Source organism: Miniopterus schreibersii, assembly GCF_964146895.1.
Source record: "Miniopterus schreibersii genome assembly, chromosome: 2".
In the NCBI taxonomy this organism is placed as follows: Eukaryota; Metazoa; Chordata; class Mammalia; order Chiroptera; family Miniopteridae; genus Miniopterus; species Miniopterus schreibersii.
In genome coordinates, this window is record NC_138102.1 from 78,227,419 (window position 1) to 78,245,359 (window position 17,941).

At 42.0% G+C, this 17,941-nt stretch overlaps 1 protein-coding gene and 1 pseudogene across 2 annotated transcripts in view; both read right to left on the minus strand.

The window, feature by feature from the left end:
- Positions 1-17,941, minus strand: part of ATP7B (ATPase copper transporting beta) — a 287,630-nt gene that overhangs the window by 104,177 nt on the left and 165,512 nt on the right. The gene's annotated exons all lie outside the window — the stretch shown is intronic.
- Positions 12,627-13,167, minus strand: LOC308550584 (large ribosomal subunit protein uL22 pseudogene; annotated as a pseudogene). The gene has a single exon. The product of its transcript is annotated as a large ribosomal subunit protein uL22 pseudogene (transcript).

A 17,941-nucleotide genomic window follows, 5' to 3' on the forward strand; every position in this document is an offset into this window, starting at 1 on the left:
AGCTTTCAAGTTTATTAAGCACTGATTCCAGTGTGGCTCAGAGTGCCAAATTCTGGTTTCTGATCAAAGGAGTTTCTGTCTATGAAGTCGGTTTGAAAGAGCTGAGTAAAAGAGCTAAATCAACAGAGAGGCTCAAAGGAGAAAATAGTTCAGCATTAGAGCAATGGTAGGAGGGTATTAGAATCAAAATGTTGAAGCCAAATAATTATTTATGCGAAGAATACAGATAAACTGATTCCTGACTTACTGAGATTGCAAAAAGAAAGAGCCCCTGGAAGGGAGCCCTCCTCAGGGTGGTTTCTGGATGGGCCACTCAGGATGCTTGCTCACATCTTGAGGTGGGTTTGACTATGCTGGTTAAACACATATTAACACACAGCTACCAGTCAAAATAGGTAGCCAGAAATATTCAAAGCATTTTGAAAAGGGGTAACCTTGGTAGGAAAAGTGGGTAGCTTTTTTTAGCTTAGCTTGTTCTCTAGGATCTTCAGAACCTGTTTCCTATGAATAGCAATAGTGCACCCTGCTCTCCTGCTTAAAGTTACATGGTTTAATGCAGAAACCGAGACCGGAACCCAGTGGTTTTTCTCTGCAACACTACATTTTGGGGCTCCACTGAGCTACCAAATACCCAAGAGGTAACTGGAAAAGGGTGCAGGAGGATGAACTCAAACTAAACTGTTCTTTCCAAATTGTCCTTTCCACTTCCCTGTATCTGTAAAGGCACCAAACCTGTTGTTTATGCCACTCTGCCCTTCCCTGATATAGCCTGGGATTGTCTCTGCCTCCTCTTCCCCATCCTTCCCTCTTCTCCATCTCTTTATCAGCACCAAGCCTCACCCCTCTCACCTGGCCTATTTCACAGCCACCCACTAACCCCCAGGGGTAATGGTTAATAGCAATTTGCATAGGTGGTATTTATTTAGCTTTAAACAGGGATGAACTTCATTACAGATATTCATTCCTTCATTCATGCATCCAACAAAGATTTGGAGAGATACAAAATAGGCATGAAGAGCCTTGCCTATATAGAGCTGAGATGTGGCCCAAAGGGGCAATATAATCAGTGTGTGAGAGGCACTACCAGAGGTACATAAAGCAGTAAGGAAGCCCAAAGGCGTAAAGAGTCCAAGGAAATCAAAGAAAGCTTCTAGAAGAAGTTGATGATAGCACTGGGTGTTGATGGATGGGTAAGGTTTTGATGGGCTGGTTTGTGGAGATGGATTTTCAGTGAAGGGAAAATCTTAGAGGAAACAAATGATTCCAGGAAGAAAAATTCAGGGTGGTTTTGGGGAATGGCAAATAGTTATATTTACTGAGTTTAGGCCATCCATGGTAGATACCTGGGAGATAGACGACTAGAAGGAGGTATTGAGAACAGAGGGTGTTTCTGTTCTGCATCAGGGCATTTGAATTTTATTAGGAAAATGAAAGGGGTTGTAGGATTTGGAGCTGGGAAGGAACATAATCAAAGTCACGTCACTGGAAAAAGGAGAGGCCAGTGAGGAGGCCAGTCATATTTTAGCCTGGAAGGCAGTCACAAGGCATTGACAGGGCAGGGCCGTGAGCACAGTTCAATGTGATAACGAAGGAAAGAGAGGAGTGAAAAATGACTCAAGTGCTGTGCTTGGGTGACAAGAACATGGCAGACTGACAGAAATGTGAGGGATGGAAAGAAGAGGAGTTTGGGGGAAAGGAGATGTGTTTGGTTCAGAATTTACTGCATTTAACTTGCCAGGAGAACCGACAGGAATCTGGGAGTCCAGAGTGCCAAGATTTCCTAGAGCCACCACCATTTCCCATGTTCTTGACTTTCCAAAGATTGAAGACTTTCAGTTATTCCAGTAGCAGGATGAATTAGTAAGAACTGTTGGGCTGACTGGCATTAGAATCTCTTTCTCTGATCCCTGACAAGAGATGGCAACATTGTGCTTCTTGGAGCCCACTGAGAGCAATTCTGTGGGATTGTCCCAAGGGAAAGGGATGGAAGAAAGTGCTCCAAAGGAAGGAGCAATGGGTGGGGGAAGGGGAAAAAGGGGTGGCTTCTTAGCTGATGAGGAATGGAGCTCTTTGATGGCACTTGTGGTTGGTGTCCCCCTTCCTTGCAGTGTCCAGAGGGAATTGCTACAAGGAGCACCTAGGGAGGGGGCACCAGGCCCCCAGGCTCATAAAGACTCAGCACCTCAAGCTTGGCACTGGTGCTGGCCCCATAGCAAGGACAGAGTGAACTGCTCTGTGGTTTGTGCAGGAAAAAGGGGGCTGGGTGAGGCTAAGCGATTAGTGAAGGTGGAAATCCCTTTTGCCTGGAAGAAAGTGTGCCATTTTCTTCTAGGAAAGTACCTTCTGTTCCTAAGCTGTGTGTCCCTGAGGTTACACCTGCCAGGCAGGTGCCTTTTAGAAATTGCACAAAGGGTCTTTATAGACTCATAATGGCTTTGCCCAGAGAGCTGGAGAATTCCCACCCCAACCCCCTAAAAGAGACCAACATGTTTCCCCAACTCCCACAGCCTAAATTCTGTGTGACCACAATGCCTGAGGTTGCTTTTCTTGTCAGTAGGAACTTGAAGTCAGATTAATTTATCTAGAAGAGAAATTTTAAAGTTTAAAATATACATTTAAAAAAATGTGCTATTTCTCATAGCCAGAATTGTAGAATAAAATTCCTGTTCTACATTCAGGATGATGATTTTTGTAAGCCCCCCCTCTACCTCACTGGGGAGCTGCAAATTCTTTCAGTCATGGTTTTCTGGGTCCAGTCACAGCATGGAAGGCCTGTCTCCTGGGGTTCTTCCTGAGCCTGGGCTTTGCTGGGCCTTTCTTGGGCTGCTGCCTCCATGTGGAGCTAAAGAGCACTCACCAGGATGCCCTGACAGGTGCAGTAACTCCAGCATTTAATTGAATTAACCTGTAAGGGCTGGAGGCCGGCTACACACACTACACATATATTTTGCCAAAATTTCATTGCTGCCCAGTTATTAAATTGATCCTCCAGGCCAGCATCAGGGCACAGTAAGCAAATGTACCACATCAGAGGGAACTTAATGGAAAGAATTTGTGAGATGGAGAGGCTGATGGTAAAGGCTGGGCATTGGCCCAGGACAGCTCCAGAAAGGTCTCCTAGGTGGCTTGGTGGGGTCTGAGGGTATTATGAAGACTGCTCTTTTCCTTCAAGTGTCACTACTCTGAGGCCTCAAACTCCTCCCTGCCCCAACTTAGATAAATTCACATGTGGCTAAGGACCAGCCACAAATCAACCGAACGGCATATCTGAACATTGTTCCTAAAATATAACTTTTCTTTCTAATTACATAGTATGTATTAGTTTATAGAAAATGTGGAAAATGTATAAAAACCATATAGAAGAAAATTTAAGTCATTCAAAAGTAAAACACTAGCATATATGCATTTATGAAGCATTTTAATAAATATTGAATAAGACTAGGGAGTATTTTTATTTTTTTCGAGTTTAAATTCTAAAAAGAATGTCAATTGTGAAAGTTCTTAAACATCCAGAAAAGTAAAGAGGAAAAGAGCAAACACTGAGATACCACCAGTCAGTTTTTTGCCTGCATGCTCCTTGTTCTAAGTTTTTAAACATTTTAGTGAAAAATAATTCCAGAGTGTATTTCCTAAGGATAGTGGTGTTCCTTATATACATCTGGGTGGGATGGGATAAGGGAAAGCTACCCCAAATTCAAGTCCAGTGATTCCACATCTCCCTGCCATGTCTCCCAGATCCACTGTCATAATCAGTGGTTGTACTGGTGATTCCATTCACTCAAACATTTTTCAAACAGGTATCATATTGAAAACACATACTGTGTACTATGGGAAGCTGAGGATTAATAAGTGATGAGCAGAAGTAAAAAGAATCAACAGAGGGCAAGGCACTGTCTTCCATAGCTCTACCCTGGGGCCCTTGGCTCAGGGGCCACTTGAGCCAAGCACAGACCATGCACATGGCTCACCTTGGGCTTTATCAAGTCATGGGATCCCAGAGCCCCAAATGCTTCAAAACTAGTACCTTTGTCAGAGCTGTGCCTCACCACTGCTGCCAGTTTTAGAAATGCACCAATGACACTTTCTCCAGACCTCCTGACATTGTTCTTGCTCATTGACAAAATTCTGGGAATCAAACATGATTTATTAGAAGAGTTGTGGAAGAGCTTATTCAGCACCAATTGACTATCTCCATGTATGTCATCCATACCTGCAGGGTAGTCTCAGTCAGCCTAGAATTCTGGGTTCCAGCATCAACACTGGTCTGCCTGCAGGTGTGGGCCTGCTACCCATTATAAGGTTGAGAGAAACACTTCATTTCAGAAACGAGGGAACCAAGCTCAGAGAGGTTAGAGATTTGCCCATTAATACCTACCTGGAAAGACACAGGGCCTGGAGGACAAGATAATAATAGCTATAATCTATTGAATAATTATCAGGTGTGTTAGCTGTTTATACACACATTCTCATATTTAATTCACTACAACAATCCTATCTGAGAAGTAGTATTAACTCTATTTTACAGATGGAGCTTTGGAGACTCAGAAAGGTTAAGATTTGCTCTAAAGGCAGAGCTGGCAACTGGCAGGACCCAGGTACGCTGACAGAGCTGGGGCCCTTCTCACTTCCACAAACAGGTAGCTGCTCTCCATTATAACACCGCTCTCGGAGGGCCCAAAGAGGAAGGGTAGCCATGGACTTGAGCATAGCGTCATGGGCCTCAGACCTAAGAAGCCTGGATACCCATCCCAGCTTTACTGTGGACTTGCTTTGGTCTGAGCAAGTTGGCTGACACTATGAGAAAGCTTCCCTTCCTTAGAATAAATACCCATACATTTTAAAACACATAACACAAATCCAACCTATCAAATAGGACAGCAAATTCTCCTGCCCAGGAATGAGGTAGCACTGTAAAAGCATTCAGTGGTGGTGATGGTGCTGGTGGGGAGGGGTGCCCCTCTGTCCCTTTCCCCCTAATGCCTGAGTATGGGGCAGTTCTACAATTTTGTACCATTTTGTTGCTTGGGAGAGTTTGGCTCCTGAAAAGGCTGGCTGGTCAAGACAGAATGGGAAGCAAACATCTTACTTCGTACACAAAGTCTCTCCTGTCTTGAATAGGGCAGCTCCATTTGCGAGCACGCTTTTAAAAAGTCATCATTGTCAGTCCTGCAGACTTTTGCTGGCCTAGGTATGGTGACATCTCCGCAGTGCTGCCCACAGGCCATCCGGGGTGGAAAGACCTTAGTGTAGGGAGAACTGACAGTAGAAAGGGTATTTGTGGTGCAGGGACAGAGGTGGAAATGATGACTAAGAAGGAGAGCTTGCTGTTCCCTGTAGTTTACTCTGCTGCCATCACCCAGCGTGGGCCTGCTGGCAGGAAGCCACCTGGCAGGCAGCTCTTTCCCTGGCAGCTTCTCTCTCCCACTGATCCTCTGCTTAACTCACAGGCAGGGTAATTGAGTCAGGGCTTTCGGCTTTAGGGGTTACAATGAGATATGGGGCTTTCATTCCCCTTCACTCTGCTTCCAGGTCATGTCACACTCAGAACCTGGCTTGGTATTTGCAGGATCCTTCTTATGGCAAGGAGGAGCGAATGTGAGGGGAGACTGGTCCAAGGCAAAGTGCCAGCGCACTGGTAAGGTTTTCCATGTTACCGTACCTCATTCTTCCAGTTCCCCAGGGGGCATGCATGCCCCGTATGACAGAGAACTGAGATTCAGATACTTCATATACATTCAGACTCATGCAGCTAGTGAGCGGCAGAACTGTGATTTGAAATGAGACCTCTCTGACTAGTAGTTGAAACCTGGTCTCTGTGACTTCTAAGTCCACAGTGTCTCCTCCTTGCCACAGAGGAGGAGTAAACCTAGGAAGGAAAGGCTTCCCAAAGTGAGTCAGGGACTGCCAGGAGGCCAAGGTGCCTTCTCCATCAGTCCTGTGGATGCACAGTTTTCTCTCACCAGGTAAGGAGTATCACCCCATTTTACAGATGAGAAAACTGAGGGTCAGAAGAGTTAAGAACTTGCCCAAGGTCACACAGCTAGATTGGAACTCAGGCATCTCAGGAGCTGCCAAACTTGAGATGCCTGTTGTCTTGACCAGAACTGACTTTGATAATTTTGATCACATTGAGATAAAGGGACACAAAACAACAGAGCTGAGCACAAGGGTCTCATGCCCCCTTTCTCCCCTACAGAATGCAGTGTGAGGCCATTTTCAGAGTCCTCTGCCGATCCTGCCTCCTTACACTGCCTTTCTAGGAGCAACTGTGGAAGAGAGTTGTCCCCCTTGCACACAGTAGGTCTTCATTATATATTTAATGAATGATTACACAAGCTATTCAAATGTCCCTTCACGAGGCTCCATTTCCCCTACAATGCCCTAGCAGAAACTGTTACTTTGGTGTCCTTACAAAGTCAGAATTACAGCCCCAAGTGAACAACAAACTCCTTTCTCATCCCTCTATACTTGGATTCCCACAAGCGACGTGATATTAGACCAGTTCTCCAGCCTGATGGGGTTTGCCAGGTGCATGCCCTTCTTTAAAATAGAAAGCAGTCCCCGAGTCATGAACACCTGGTTACTATATGAATTCCAGATTGATTGTTGGTGTCCACTTATTGAGGTCCACAGGAAAGCCACATAAGCTAAGCCACTAAACCCTGTCTGCAAAAACAACCTGTCCTGTGCCAGAGGACAAGCTGTTACCTAATAGGGCAACAGGGGACTACAGAGCAGCAGGGCTCCTGAGGTAAAGAGCGGAGTCTCATGACACAGAGTGCTTGCTCTGGGTGTCTCATCACATGCATCTGCTGGGGTGTCTGGGGGTTTATGGAGAGACACCAGGCTTGCTCTGGTCCTGGCAACATCACAGCTCATGTCACCAGTTCCTACATGCCTCTCGCCTGTCTCAGCCCCAGGTGACCTACATCCTGCTCCCTCAGACTGCCCTTTGGAGTTTTAGAACTTGTGAACTCCAGTAACACCATGGCGGTGGTATGTAAGTAACGTTTAGAAGCAGGCGGAATTTTCTTCTCAGGAGTTGATGAGGACTTCACATCTGGCTGGGGTCAGGTTTCCTCCTACCGCCCAGGAGGGGAACAACAGAAGAAGGAGAAATAAGGGCAAACTATTCATACTTGTGTGGTGGAGTTGCCACAGATTTACAATGTCCTTTGAAAGAACATGGTGAATTGGTCCTATCATAACTACCACCTAAGGTATTTCAGTTGTTAAATCCACAGAAGCTTTGTGGAAAACCATTTATACTTGTCTGTGTCACAGCATAAGAACACAAACATTTGTACTGAGGGCCACTAACTGGGGTAAGGGGCACAGGCTTTACGATCTTGTGAACCTTGAGGAACAAGGTCCCACTACAAAAGCAGTGAAGGATGCAGAGATTTTTTAAACATTTTGAATATCCCGAATTCTCTGATCTCTTTAGTCAGTAACTGCAAACAGTGGTAAAGACACCAGTTTTTAAAAAACCAATGATATCCTTAATGATATTAATGTCAGACCCAGTGAGGTGACATGCAACAGAACAAACCAACAAGGTACGGGTGTTACACCCAGTCTATAAATGAGGCAATTCTTATTCCTTCAAAACTTTTATTTCCATAAGCTGGAAGATGGATGAGAAGTAGAAACGGTGATGTGCTTCTGATTCTGTCATGCCTCAAGGAGGGTTCCCTCGGAGAAGGTGGCTGCGAGGCGAGAACCGAGCTGGGGCACCCAGCCGGGAAGACGACAGAGAATCTAGGCAGGGTCCCAAACGCCGGCCAACAAACTTCGTAAATTTTGTTCAACTTCACTGATTAGGATTGAAAAGCAAAGTAAAACAGCCAAGAGGTGTCACTTTTCACTTAAAGGTTAAGCAATTTAAGATTTTCGTGAGCGGGGAGCGGGAACCAGAGCTAAGGATACGCCGTTGGTGGGGATATAAAAGGGAGCCCCTTCTTTGGAGGACACCTTGGCATCACCTCCCAGTAAGAGTGGGCGGAGTGAGGATGAAGGTTTTCTTTCCCTCCATACAATTAAGAAAAGCGCTTCCACGATGCAGTCATTTTCTTTCCAGGAAGCATGATTCAGCACATTGTCATCTTCCTCTGAATGATTCTGAGAAACCATCTGCTAGGATTATTTCTCCAGCTTGAAAGGCTGCTCGGAGCTGTCCTGATTCACCTTTGGAGCGGATGAAAAAGATCCAGAGGCGGGGCAGGACTCAGCCGCCCTGGGGTCCCGGTGGTCCAGGGCTGCATCTGTCGCCCCCGCCCCCGCCCCCGCCCTGCGTTCTCAGCTCTCCCTTCGGGTGTTTCTCCTGCAGCATGCAGCAGCTCCTGGCTTTTGCCAGGAGAGGAGGCTCTTCGCCTTCCCACTCCCACTCCCACACCCCGACCGCCAGCTTTCACCCTGCAGTACCTCCTAGGGCCGGCAGGGGGCAGCAGAGCAACCCAGGGAAGCCGTGGGAAGTTCGGTGGGTTCGTGCTGAAGTTATAACTTAATGGAGCTGTAAATTAGTGCTGGAAATCCAGTGCCCTGGCTATAGTCAGTAGAGCAGGCCTGCCTAGGGGGCCTCTTCTCACTTCTTGCTCGTCTTATATGCTGGTGGTACTTGAGGAACAGTCAGCAGACAGGGATCGTTTAGTAAAAAGGGTGACGGTCCTCAAAGTGGGTTTAGGATATGAGAAGCGCCTTAAGTGCTTGAGGATTGCCATATAGAAAGACATGAAAGCTATTCAGTGTCATTCCAGATGCTAGATCCTAGACAGGGGTTACAAGGAGGCAGAATTGTGCCCAGTATAATAAACTTTCTAATAGTCTCTGTCTTTTATCTGAAGCAGGCCAACTGAGAGGCTGTGTTGCCTGTGACAGGTAAGCATCATGTAACAGAAGTTCTCAACTGCTAGTTTATAGGAAGTGCCTGAGGCTCTTTATGAAAATCCACGTTCCTGCCTCACCTCCCAAAGGTTCCAAATCTGTAGGTCTGGACTTGGGCCCAGCAATCTGCATGGTAGACCCTGCTAACTCTCTGTGGGTCACACTTTTAAAAAACAGTAGAGTCTTGTGTTCAAGGAATCCTCCAACTGACGTTCTAGGTTTTATGTTGTTGTTTTAATGGAAAAGGCTGGTCTTTTTTAAGGCTGACCCTGCACTTGCACGGCCCCGAGGGAGACATCTCCTTAAATCTTGTGCCCCAGGTGCCCCTCTTGTCTCTCCCTAGTCCTTACCCTGCCAGTCTCCAGCCCTGAATTCAAGCTGACCACTTCACACCACACGGCAGGCTGTAATGGGGCACCTGTTGGAGGAAAGGACGATATGGGAGGTGGCATGAATCTTCTTTGCAACATTTGGCCACACCTCCCCCTGAGAAAGTTGAAGTGGGATGATTGTGAGCAGGGAACTGGCCAAAGAAGGACAGTAACCCTTTTTGAACATGTTTCAGCCCAAGGGTCAAAACAGATTAAATTTCAAGTTATAGGGCAGTCGCCCTGGAGGTCAGTGAGGGAAGGAACACTGGCTGGTCTCTCAGTGCTGGTCTCTCATCCACGTGCCCCTGTAGATGCAGCAAAGGGTCAAAGGATATTTTCTCCCCAACTGGACAATATGTATTGAAGTACAGAAATAGGGGGAGTTTTTGAAAAAGCAAGAGTCTTTGGAAAATATCACATGGTCTCATTTATATATGGAATCTAATGAACAAAATAAACTGATGAACAAAATAGGTCCAGAGGTATGGCTACACGGAACAGAATAACAGAACTCAGTGAGGAGGAGGGGATGGGAAGAAATGAATTAACCAAAGATCATATATGCATATAAGCATAACCCGTGGGCATAGACAATAGTGTGGAGAAGGCCTGGGGGGGGGGCAGGGTTTGGGTGGAGGGGGGCTAAAAGGGGAAAATGGGGGACATCTGTAATTCTGACAACAATTAATAAGAAAGAAAGAAAAAGCGGGATTCTGTGGAAAGTGATTATGAGACTCGAAGTCTAAGTGATAGTAATAATAATAGCTTGCCCTAGCCAGTTTGGATCAGTGGTTAGAGCGTCAGTCCATGGACTGAAGGGTTCCGGGTTTGATTCCTGCCAAGGGCACGTACCTCGGTTGCAGGCTTGATCCCCAGCCCCAGTCAGGGAGGGAGGCAACCAATTGATATGTCTCTCTCACATGGATGTTTCTCCCTCTCTCCCCCTCCCCTCCCTTCCACTCTCTCTGAAAAGCAATGGAAAAAATATCCTCGGGTGAAGATTAAGAAAGAAGAAGAATAGCTTTATCACTTAAAAAAAAAAAACAGAGGGAATTCAATATGAGGTACTAGTTACAAAAGTGATGGAAGAGCTGAAAAGTCAAACAGAAGATGTAGTGGGGGGAAGTGAGGAACTGGTGGGAACTCAGAGATTAGTTCCAGACAGTGGAAGTAACTATGCTTCTCAGAAATTGTGAGTGGGTCTTGGCAGCTGTGGCTTGGTTGGTTGGACATCATCCATGCACCAAAGGCTCGCCAGTTCGACTTCCGGTCAGGGCACTTGCCTGGGTTGCTGGCTCCATCCCTAGTGGGGGTGGGGGTGCAGGAAGCAGCCGATTAATGTTTCACTCTCACATTGATGTTTCTCTCTCTCCTCCCTTTCTCTTTATGTAAAAAATCAATAAAAATATTAAAAAAGAAATTGTGAGTGGAAACTCACTGTTGGAAATGCTGTCCAAAGCAAGGTAGGTGCTATTAATATCCCCGTTTCATAGATGAGAAGAGTGAGGTCAGAGAGATTAAGTAACTACCCAAGTCACATAGCTACTAAGTATGTAATGAATTTAAAGTCAGCCAATAGGGTCCAGAGCCCATGCTCTTGACTACTATGCTTCTTGCCATATGAATAAAGAGCACATTGGAGGAAATGTTAGCCAAATTGAGTTAAAGTTGAATTCAGAGTACAAACTTTATTATGCATGTTGTTATGTGTAAGCCTTGAGGTGGCTTACATAATGGGGTCTTGCTGGTAAAAGTGAATTCAATCATTCATTGAACAAACAGTGCTTACTCCAAGCCAGAAACTGTGGGTAAAAAGATAATTTCATAAAATCCAATATATCCAATAAGGAATTTTAATTCAAAAGAGCAATGAGTTAATGTATGTATGCCTGAATTTAATTACAAAGTGAGTTAATGAGGGTACTCCTTGATGGAAGCCCTAGAAATGAAGGGAGGTATTAAAGTTGGCCAAAGACCAAATTATGCATGATATAAGGAGCCAATCAGTGGACCAATCAACATTGACTCCCCTGTACATGAATGTTCATTCCCGCTTTTCTCACCCAGATTGTACGGAGGTTGTCTTTGATTGTGTGTTATTCTCAAATAAATTAGTTCTATATAACCATTCTCATTCTTTTTATGCCTTACTTGAAGAGCTTCCCATTCTGATGTCAATCTTCTATTTGAGTCTCTCTTTCTATATTCATCATCTACTAATCCTGACAGTTTCCTAATTTGGGAGAAAACCTTCAGGGTACCTCATTTCAACTTCCACCTGAATGAGAAAGCATTTTCAATGGATGTTTTTGTTCCCAGCGAGACAAGACCTTGTTTCTTGTCTTCTTGAAGGAAAGATTTCAATCAAGAGACAAAGTGCAGCAAAGCAAGCAAGAATTTATTGGCTGCAGCAAAAACACACTAGGACAGTGAAACAAGGAAGGGTTTAGAAGAAGCAACAGGAGAGCCTAGGCTGGGCTGCCTTAGCTCTCTGGGAAGTCAGAGAAAAGGGGGCCTTGGAGACAAGTTTAGAGGATTAGCCTGGGACAAGCAGCTGCTGCCAGTTGCTTCCCTGGTTGCAAATCTTGTGGGGTCCCTTAGATTGTCATTTAGCAGTGAATCCCTAGTTCCTTTTAGTGGAGAATGGTATGAGAGATGAAGATCTGTGCACAAGGTATATTCATTGCTTCTGGGATATTGTTGCCATTATTCCATTTCAATAAGCAGAGATGTATCATGCATATTTTTAAAGTCATGAGTTCATTTTGATATTTTTAATTTAAATTAAATACTATAGCATTTTATGTAACTTATTTGACTTTATAACTCTTTTCTTTACATGGAAAATCTTGATACTTAATGTTATTAACACAATTACTTAAATGCTTTGTGATACAATACAAAGAAAATAACAAGATTAGTCCTGCTAAAGAAAACAAAACTACTAAGTTGAAGTTTCAAATTTCTTGGTAGTTCTTTTTGTCCTTAGACTACATCTCGCTAAGGAGGTACAGTTAATACATTGTGCCCTAAAGTTGCTTGAAATAAATCCTTCCTCTGTGTGGACATGGTACTATTTGATGTATAGTTAGGTTCATGTGTTTTGTTTCCAGTTTCAAGAATTTGTTTTCAAATACATAATGCATTTACATTATTCAAGGACCAAAACCTTCTAGAAAGGCATTCATAGAGGAATCTTCTTCTACCCTTACTCCCTCCATTGTTTCCATAATAAATATTTTTATTAGTTTGGTGATTTTTTTTCAAGTATTTCTTCGTGCAAATATAAGAAATGCATAGGTATATATTTTTATTTTCTCCCTTACATATTTTTTTTTTTTTACTTTTATAAGTATTTATTTTATGTTGAATTTACTCCCTGGCCATAAGTTTTTGTTTCTTCTGGGATATTTTTTCTTCTTTGCAACCTCCTCTTCTGGGCCAGGAACAGTCTGTTCTTCTTCAGTAAGGACCATCTCAGTGTGGCAGGGAGAGCTCATGTGTGGGTTAATCCGCCCATGAGTTCTGTAAGTTCTACACCACATCTTGAGAGCTTTCTTCACCTGGATGTGCTCAATGACCAGAGAATCTACATCTAAACCCTTAAGCTCATCATTACTCTCTGCATTTTTAAGTATGTGCAACAAAAATTCAGCACTCCTTTTGGGCCACCAATCCTGTGTCCAGCTCCACTGTTTCACCTGGGCACACCTACCAACCCCACCATTGTAAGAATGGGATGGGCTTGCTTCTGTAAAGTGACATTCTTCAGATACTTGGTGGCTTTTCGAATATGCATACCCTTGATGGCCTGGGAAGTTTCTCAAGTGTTCTTAAAGTGATCATGAAGTGCTGAATCTCTTGATTTACATGATTTTGTGGGGTTTTCTGGATCAAATAAATAGGAAACCATTTTCAGAGGTCACCTCAGACTGTTTATGGGAAGAGAACTCACTTACACAATATTCAGCAGTATACTATATCTTATTGTTGCTTTGTCTACTTCATACATCCTAGAGATCTCTCCATATCAGCACATAAATGTATAGCCTTTGCTATACATTTTTTTACAGCTGCATCTTAGAGCTGTAAAAACATGCCATAGTTTATTCAACTTGTCCTCTTGTTGCTGAAAAATTAGATTATTTCTAATATTTTGCATACTCCAATGAATTGAATAACCTTTACAAGTATTGCTTTATACTTGTATAGGTGTACCTATGGGACAGAGTTCTAGAAAGAGAATTTCTGAGACAAAAGGTAAATGCATCTACAATTTTGTTAGACTATGACAAATTCCCCTTTATAGGGGTTGTAACATTTTGCATTCCTACCTGCATGTATAAGGGGGCTTATTTCTTTACCTCTTTGCTAACACAGAGTATTGTCAAACTTTTGGAATTTTCCAATTTTATAGGTAATTTTCTTATGTTAAAGTCATTTTTATATGTCTACAATCAATTTATTCATATCCTTTGGTCATTTACCTATTGGGTTGTTCATCTTTTTCTGCTTGATTCCAGAAACTCTGTAAAATGAGCACTGTGAATATAGCAGGAACAAAGCAAAGTCTCTGCCTTTACAAGGCCAACTTTCCATGAGTCATCCCTTCCCTTTCTATGACTGATGCTGATAGAATTCTCTTCTTTCAATACAGAGACCAAGGCCACGGGCAGCAATAATTGATTATGTTGCCATTGTTTTCATCTGTGAACAATTTTCAAACTGAACCTACTCTTCCAGGAAAACAACTTATATTCGTAATGAAATAAATCAATTTCCAAAAATAGGAAAATGTATACTTTTGCAGTTACTGTATTAAAAATCATGCTATCAGAAATATTTAAAGAAATGGGGGAATGTTTATATTATTACAAAAAGCAAGTCACAAAACAATATGCATAGTATAAAACCAATTGTATAGAATATACCTAGACATAAGCATAGGGAAAATGATTGGAAGACTACACTCCAAATGTTTACAGTGGTTACCTCTGAGTATTGGGATTATGGATGATTTCAATTTTCTTCTTCATCCTTGCTTTATTTTCTAATATTTTTACTTACAATGAACATGTATTGCTTTGAAAATTGGCAATAATTATACTATTTTTTAAAGTGATAGTATCAAACTAAATTTTAGCTAAATTTTTCGTCTTGAGTGAATAAGAGCTGTTGATTTGATACAAAGTAGGGCAGCAGGAAAAAGTTTTTCCTTTTCAATTCTATGAGATCATTGATGTTAAGGATCGATTTATTTTCAGTATTCCATTCATATTCAGCAATAACCATCTCATTTGCTATTTCCTCTGGGCTGTAAGGTTTATTTGGAAGAAAATTTTATGAATGCCGAATACTGAGGGTACCAAAGTTTTATGTAAGAATATTTCACCAACTCATCAAAACCAACTCCATCTCAACTCAGTGCATGGTCACTTTCTAGGAACTGAAGCCAGGCACCTTAATCTTGTCTTTACTTCCTCCATCTTCATCCCATGCCACCATTTGATCACCTATTAATTCTTTCTTTGAAATATTTCTTACAGCTATCTATTCCTCTCTAACTCCTAGATCCAGTACTAGTCATGATTCAGGCTATCTGCTGTCCCTGTTATTACAGCAACCTTCTGCATTAGACATGCATGTGATCTGAACTGCCTGTGTTCAAATGTGGGCTCTACTTCTGTATGACTTTAGGCAAGTCTCTTAACTTCTCTATGCATTTCTTTCCTCATTTGTAAAATAGAGATAGCAATAATATCTAACTTACTAATTTGTTGTGAAGAAATATATGTAAAAGCTCTTAAAATAGTAATTGGGCACATAGTTAATGATCAATAAATGGTAGATATTTTGATTATATAATAATTTATTTGCCTCTACTCTGGGCTTTTTGGCCAGGTCAAAATTCTTACGTTCCATCATGTCACTGTTTTGGCTATAAGTCTCCATATGAGTTTTGCACTAGGAAATGGCTGACTAGGTTGCTTTGAATAATATATTCTGCCAGAAACAACTAGAAATGCTGGACATCTCAAAGATACTTAGGGAGAAGATCTGAATAAGGAATAAAGTCAGTAGAGCTGAGTAGCATTTGAATTTGATTCCAGAAGTGAAAGCAGTGAATGAAGAGCTAAAAGGTTTGACGAGAGGTTTCAGCAATATAAAGAAGCTTATGTGGATATAATTTAATCTAAGGGTATATCCATGAAGAAAGGTTTCGGAAAACATCACAAGTCCTCTTCCCCCCTTTTTTTGAGTAAGAGTCAACTGAAAAAACATATCCCATGGAGAGTGAAACTCAGTTTAGAATCATCCCAACGTAGAACTTCAGACTTCTGGCCCTCAGTAAAAATAACCAGCCATGTAAGAAAACAGGTTTTGACAGAAAACTGAGGAAAGACAACCAATAGAAAGAAATCCACAAAAGATCCTGATCTTGAACGATAAGACATAGACTTTGAAATAACTATTATTAATAGAATTAACTAAAAATAAAGATGAATAAATTTGGCATTAAAAAACAAAAATTAGCCCCACTGGGTGTGGCTCAGTGGTTGGGCATCGACCTAGGATCCAGGAGATTGAGGTTCGATTCCCGGTCTGGGCACATACCCGTGTTGAGGGCTCGATCCCCTGTTGAGGGTGTTCAGGAGGCAGCCAATCAATCACAACTCTCTCATCACTGATGTTTCAACTCTCTCTCTCCCTCTCCCTTCTTCTCTCTGAAAGCAATAAAGATATATTTTTAAAAAAACACAACAAATAAAACCCCCAAAATTATATAAAATAACCAAATGTAGATTTTAGACCTGAATACAATTTACTAAGTAAAATTAAAGACTGAATGGATAAGTTAAATAGCAGATTAGACACAACTGATGAAACAGCTGTGACCTGGAAGATAGGATAGTAGTAAAGCACAGAGACAAAAGAATGGAGAAATAGAAAAAAGCATAAGAAATATAAGGAACCCAGTGATAGTGTTTAACATATATGTATTAGAGATGGAAAAGAGAAGAAATTGTGAAGAAATATTAGAAGAGATATGGCAGAGGATGTTCTAAAAATGATGAATATTATTAAGCCAAATATAAAAGTGCTTTAAATTTCAAGCAAAATACAAAGTATATTAATCACACAAAATAAAACAAAAAGGCAAAGGCTTAACAGCAGCTAAGTTTAAAAAAGCACACTACTTTTCAAAAAGCAGCATTTAAATAGATGATGACTTCTCAACAGAAACAGTGTAAGCCAGAGAACAGAAAGAAATTAACTAACCTAGAATTTCTAACCAGTGGAAATATGCTTTAAAAATGAAGGCAAATAGGAGACAACAAAGATGGTAGCAGATTAAGTAGAAGCTACACTGACACTCCCCCAGGACCAAACTGGAATTAAAATGAAAATATAGAAAAACCATCCAGAATAATCTACTGAAGACTAGCTGGAGAGAACTCTCATAACCAAGGGTGTAAAGTGGAGACCTCATAGATACTGGCAGGAAGTGTGGAGGTGTGAGAGGGCTGCCTGGGCTTCCACAGGCAGCAGCTGAAGGTCTGGAGGGATATCTCAGCTGTGGGGGGTTCCCACTGAGAACTATGGGGTCTAAACCCCAAGCTGGGATCCCCACCCCAGAGCACTAGAACTAAGAAAGGTGCCCACATAACATCTGGCTGTGAAAAACAGCAAGGTTTCTGTACGTCAAGGAGACATGGCTGGAAATGTAGGCACCTTCTGAAAGGGCCAATGCACAGTTTTGTATGCAACCACTCACCTTGGGCTCTGTCAGAGGGAGGGCAGGGTGCACTAGAGCTGTGTGAGGAGAATCCAGAGTTGTAAGCTCTTGGGATAAAGTTTGGAGGGAATCCATCTGGGATTATAGAAGTTGGACTTACTAAACCAAGATTTTAAGTCAGCTATTATAAATCAAAGAACTAAAAGAAACCATACCAAAAGAATAAAAGTATGAGAATTATGTCTCACCAAATAAAACTATTAATAAAGAGACAGAAATTTGTATAAATACAAAAAACCAAATAGAAATTCTTGAGTTGAAAATGAAGAATAGAGGGGCTCAACAGAAATTTGAACTAGCAGAAGAAAGAACCGATGAACTTAAAGACAGGTAAACTGAGATTATCAAGTCTAGGCAACAGAGCAAAAAAAGAATGAAGAAAAAGAAATAAAGTCTCAGAGATCTGTGGTAAATTATTGTTACTAACACACAGATAATAAGAGTCCTACAAGGAGAGGAGGAAAAGAAAAAGTATTTGAAGAAATAACAACCAAAACTTCTCAAATTTGAGAAAAAACTGCATCAAATATGAATATACAATAAGCTCGGCAAACTCTAAGTAGCATAAACTCAAAGAGATCCACATCTAGACATATAATAGTCAAACTGTCAAAAGATCAAAAAAAAAAATATATATATATATATATATTGAAAGCAGCAAAGGAGTGATTCATTACTTACAACCTCTCCCCCTCCCCCCATTGAAACATGATTTCCCAGAAGTCTGCTTCTGGACACAATCCAGATAGGATGTGATGTAACAATCATTTGTCAGTCATCATCAGTGCCACGCTATAGGTGAAGTCAGGACAGATAATGGAGAAATCTTTCAAGCTTTCTGACTCTTCTCCACTCTTTAAAGTGTCTTATTTGGGGCCCCATCTTGATC